We start from the raw sequence: 6,000 nt of genomic DNA on the forward strand, positions 1-6,000 counted from the left end.
ACGGTCTGCATTGTCCCTGTGGTAGCTCCCGGGGAGTGGGGCGGGCACTCTAAATGTTCCGGTCCCAGCGGGAGGCATGAGGGCAGACTCTTAGAAGGAATTAATAATACCCGAGGAATTCCTTCCGAACAGTGGGGGGGAATAAAGATTCTTCAAAAAAGGCCTAATAGCAAATTTTCTGGATTTTCCAGCTAATTTGAAGGTACCTACTTGGAACATTTTCTTGTCAGAAAAGATTTTAAAATACATTCATTCAGTGTGACATGATAATTGGGCCTGGCTGTCTGATGAATGCCTTTTATCTCTTCCCCGCGCTATTGTTCAGTGGGATGGAGCCAATGGGCTGCACTGGGCACTTTGTTAAATGCACCAACAGAGACACACGCGAGGATTCTGGTCACCGGAGACAGCGAGGTCTCAGAGGTGCAGCTGGAAGCGGATAGGACCAAGTGTCCAGAAGTGGGGGACACTTAGTGGTTAGAGAAGGCATTTCCTCACGGTGCACATGAGAAGACCACAGTCCAGGGAGGAACAGGGAGCTGCTAAAGTCTCTCAGCTTGGGGGTGGCTGAGGCGCTACCTGGATCTGCCTTTCCCGAGCCAGACTGACTCCAGGTCCCCGTGCCTGCCTCAGGAGGGGTCTGTGAAATCAGACACTGCAGTGGGCAGCTTATATCTGGGTCAGGCTGCCCCTGGCCCCACTTACCCTCTGCAGCAGAGAGCCTGCCCTCCGGGCTGCAGGACTGGGCAGCCCCAAGGGTTGCGTTATCGTGGCCAGCTATTCCCTGCCGCGCGGGTGCAGAAGCAGCTATTTCCACGGGTCCTTCTTCCTCTCTATCGTTTATGTTTTCCTTTCCTTTAATGCTTTTGTTTTATCAAAGGCAGATTTCCAGGCCTGGCCATCTGACAGTCATCTGCAAAGGAACCATGTTTCTTTATCACCTTTATGTCTTTCCCCCCATCATCATTTTTCTATTGAATTTGCTTCCAATTTATTTTTTAGAACCCAGAGACGCTGTGGAGTGTCTCAGAGCCCTCCATATGTTAATAAGGTGCTCATGGACGTGCAGCTTGGGTGTTTTCCTCCTCCAAGCAGGCCATCCTTCCTTCTAAGAGACAGCTTGTCCTCAAAAATGCCCTTCATTAACATTTAACGAATAGAACAGTTTCCACTGGGGTTAAGAAGTTGACATTTCCATTGTTTTTCTTAGAAAACAGCACAACATTCATCGTGCCCTCAAGGGACTGAATTTTCCACAGAAGTGAGGTAACAAAGGCTAGGAGTCCATACCTGGTCGCATGTGCTGTTATTTAGACACGTTATGCCTGTCTGTGGCTTTTCATGCGTAATCACATCTCTGTGTTTGAAAGTGTGTTGATGACATTTTACACGTGGTGGTGATTGTCTGCCAATGTGTAATTGACTATGTGTATGTCTGAGCTAATGGTGTGTGTGTGTGTGTGTGTGTGTTACGGATATGTGCTGTACATGTGTGATTGTGTTTGTGCATAAATTTGTGTTCATATGCTTTAGTGTGTCTACGCACATAGAGAGAAGTGCGTACTTATGTGGAAGTGGGTGTTATGTGTCTGATATCTGCGAGCCTGTGTATCCCAGTGTCTGGATGTAAGCTCCTGTGTGTGGCTTAGTCTTTGTCCTGTTTGCTTGAGTGTTTGGGAGCCCCAGGGATGCCTGGCTTTGTGTTCAGAACCCCTTATAAACATATACACAGCGCCCTCCGGTGGACACTGTTGGAATGCATCCACAAACAAAAAAACAGGCATGCTCAAAATCGTGTTGAATTCAAAACAGGGTTTCTGGTTCTATGCAGGGCCAAGTTTCTGGAATGTTCCTTAAGAAAAAGGGGTGTGTTGTGCTTCCGGACTAGGTACTCACTCAACAGAGAACCCCCATGGGCCCAGTGTAAGCACATGCCTCATGGTGCCATGAAGAAGGAGCTTTTTCTCTGGTTTGCGGACAGGATCACTGGGCTTCCTCTCAGTCGGAAAAGAGTTATCTAGTCCCCAGAAACTACCATCCTGCGCATTTCTGGGACCCTGCATTCTCTGTCAGCCTCCTCGGCCCCATCCTGGGAGTATATCCAGCTCATTGCCTTTCAGGTACCATATGAAGTCCTCCTGGTCTAGGAAATGAGTCGGCCCCTTCACCAGAGACGGTGTGTTTGTTTCCCAGTGCCCTCCAAAAGTTTGTGTCACAAACTTAGAGGCTAAAATAGGTCACTTGTCTAAAATGGGGCATCAAAGACCAGATGCGGTGGCTCATACCTTCAAACCCATGCTTAGACAGCAAAGGCAGGTGGACTGTCAAAAGCTGGAGGCCAGCCTGGTCTACATAAAGAGTTCAAGCCCAGCCAGGACCACAGAGACCCTGTTTCAGACCGAAACAACAAATAAAGGTGGGCTCAAGAGGCAGGGAGAGGATTGTGCCCTGGTCTCCACCCCTTCCAGATGTGGCCTGGACTCTGGGTGACTGCTCAGTCACCTCTGCCTTCCACCAGCACACCTCTTCCTCGGACTCCCAAGTCCTTCCCTCCCTTATGAGGACCGCTGGGAGTGCCTGGAACCCACCCGACACCCCAGATCTTCTCTCCATCTCCAGACCCCCAGCTTTAGCCTGTGTGACGGTTTGAATATGAACAGTCCCCACAGGCACAAGCATCTGAATGCTTAGTCACCAGGGAGTGGGACTGTTTGGAAGGATTAAGAGGCGTGGCCTTGTTGGAGGACATGTGTCACTGGGGGTGGGCTTTGAGGTTTTTGAAGGCAAACCAAGCCCAGACTGTCTGTGCCTAGGGGTCAGGGTGTAGGACTTTCAGCTCCTGCTCCAGCACTATGTCTGCCTGCATGCCGCCATGCTCCCTGCCATGATGATAATGGACTAAACCTCTGAAGTCATAAGCAAGTTCACAATGAAATGCTTTCTTTTGTAAGAATTGCCTTGGTCATGGGGTCTCTTCGCAGCATAGAACAGTGACTAAGACACCCTGACAGCAAAGCCACTTTTGTTTGGGAGGGGGATGCTTGTGGGATTGATGAGGAGGATGTGAACATCCTGGGGAGTATCACCGGACCACCACAAATGCCCCCTCTATGGGTTGACAGTATCAGGACACAGGCAGGTGCTGTGAGTGGCATGTTCACCCCAGCCTGCCTCTCACTGCCCCCAACTGTCCTGTCTCATTCTACACTGTCTAGAGTCCAGCGGGACAAGCACTGTGATTACAGCTGTGGCGTGAGTGCAGCTACACTGCCATGGTTTGGATCTTGAATGCCCCCTCAGAGGATGCAGGTTGAAGTCTTGCTCCCCAGCCTGTGGGGAGCAGACGGTCACTGCAGGAGGTGGGGCCAGTGGGAGGAAATTAAGCTATGCAGGTGTGCGCGTGAGGGGCCTATGCAGACCCTGGCCTTGTTTCCTTTCCTCTTGTATAGTTTTTCCAAAGATTTGTCTAACCTTTATTTACTTAGTTACGTATTTGCGCGTGTGCCGGTACATGTCACAGCGCACATGTCGAGGCCAGAGGACAACTGTGGCGGGCAGTTCTGTCCCTCTGCCATCTGGGTTCTGGGGACTGTACTCAGGTCATCAGGCTTAGAGGCCAGATCACCCCTCTTTCTGCTTTGTTTTCTTACTTCCAGGGCTCCACAAGGTGAGCAGGCTTCCACCACGATGTTCTGTGCTGCCATAGACCCAAAACAGCAGGGCTGACTGTGGACAAAACTGTAAGGCAAAAGAAGTCTTCCTGTGGCCAGGTGGTGGTGGCGCACTCCTTTAATCCCAGCACTCAGGAGGCAGAGGCAGGCGGATCTCTGTGAGTTCGAGGCCAGCCTGGGCTACAAAAAGAGTTCCAGGAAAGGCTACACAGAGAAAGCCTGTCTAAAAAACCAAAAAAGAAGAAGAAGAAGAAGAAGAAGAAGAAGAAGAAGAAGAAGAAGAAGAAGAAGAAGAAGAAGAAGAAGAAGGAGAAGAAGTCTTCCTGCTCATCCAGATACTTTGTCACAGTGACAGATACCTGACAGACGCTTCTGCTAACAGCCCAGAGTCACATGGGTCACATATCTGGGCTGTAGTGGAGACAGACTTTGAACTCCACATCACCAAACCTCAAAGCCACACTCTTCTCTACTAAGGATATTGATATAAGAGCCAGTTTCCTGTCTTAGAGATGGGAAAACAAGGCATTTGACAATACTTTGAAATGCACCAATACCTTGAGAAATGTGTACATGTGATAGGCAGAGCATGCGTGGGCAATCCTCGGCATAAAGACATTGACAGTCAAGTCTATTGAGGTTTTTATGTTCATTCAGTTCATTTCTTAGGCACAGTCCTGGAGAACATGGATAGTCCTGCATCCACCACTGCTATCAGGAAGTTGAATATTAGACAGCTATGGTGGCGCACACCTTTAATCCCGGCATTCAAGAGGCAGAGGCAGGGGCATCTCTGTGAGTTTCCGGTCAGCCTGGTCTATGTAGCAAGTTTCAGGACAGCCAGGACTAAACACACTGTCACTGTCTAAACAAAACGAAACAAGACACATTTCCCTTACTTCTAAATGTCACTGTGTCCTTTCTCACATGTTCCCTAAACCCTTCCTCAGGCCTCAGCCCTTACAACCCCAGTCCAGTTTACGTCCCTCAACTTTGCCTTTTCCAGAATATCATAAGTGAAAGTATAGATAACCTTTGAATTCTTTCTAAACATTGAATTATTACTTAAACACAATTAAGTGAGGTGTTGTTTACATATATTTGCACATCATTTACATATAATGAACATGAGTTTGGGGATATAGAGTTCTATGAAGTTTCACACACAGGCATGTGACCACATGCTAGTAAGACCACATTCAAGACTCAGAACTATTCTACTGTCTCAAAAGGTTCAGGGCCACTCAGTTCTAGTAAGACCACATTCAAGACTCAGAACTATTCTATTGTCTCAAAAGGTCCAGGGCCACTCAGGTCTTGCCTAGCCTGCACAAAGTCCCTGGGTTTGACCCCAACACTATATAAACTGGGTGTGGTGGTGCACACCTGTAATCCAAGCATTTGAGAAGGAGAGGGATCAGAAGTTCAAGGTGATCCTTGACTACATAGCAAATTTGAGGCCAACCTGGGACACCTGAGACGCCGACTCCAAGAAAATCCAGTCCCCTGTGCTTTGGGGCTGCAGCCTCTTTCTCCCTGACCTCAGCCAACGTCTGCTTTCTGTTTCCATGATGTTGTCTTTTCTAGACTGTCACTTAGAGGCAATCATGCATTTGGAGGCCTCCTGGGGTTCCACTTTCATGCACTGTGAGCCTCTGTGTGGACTCGTGGCCTTTGTGTGTCCAGTTTCTTCTGCCTGCCTGGCGTGTTCCATTGTTCTGACACACCACAGTGTGTCCGCTCGCGCCCCCCCCCCACACACACACACAGGCTGGCGGCCTCCCGCGGCAGCGGGCAGCGGCTCCCAGTGTGGCGGTTCTGGGGGATCCTTACAAGCACTGCTTTGATAGCTTTTTTTTTTTTTTTTTTTTGAGGCTTTTTGCATCTGTACTAATGAGGAATTTTAGGCTTTCTTTCTTTAAGGAATGTCTTTGTCTGCTTTTGATGGGGAGGGGGGAATGTTAGGCCTCTAAAATGATTGAGAAGCGTTTCCGCCTCTTCTATTTTCTGTAAAAGTTTGTGTAGAATTGGTATTATTTCTTCCTTAAATCACTCGGTATTAGAATTTTCAGCAAAGCCATTAGGATCTGGGGTTTCCTTTGTCGGAGGGGTTTCGGTTTTGAATTCATTTTGTGTAGTCGGTGCAGGGCTTTTCTTGTCAGCTTCTTGAGGGAGGCTTTGGTAGTTTGTGCCTTCCAAAGAACGGGCCCTTTTCAGCTCCGTTATGAAATTCATGAGAAAAGTTGAGGGGAAATTAGCGATGGATTAAGACACACACACACACACACACACACACACACACACACACACGTTCAAACCTGAGGAGACT

Source organism: Peromyscus maniculatus, chromosome 2 (genome assembly GCF_049852395.1).
Source record: "Peromyscus maniculatus bairdii isolate BWxNUB_F1_BW_parent chromosome 2, HU_Pman_BW_mat_3.1, whole genome shotgun sequence".
In the NCBI taxonomy this organism is placed as follows: Eukaryota; Metazoa; Chordata; class Mammalia; order Rodentia; family Cricetidae; genus Peromyscus; species Peromyscus maniculatus.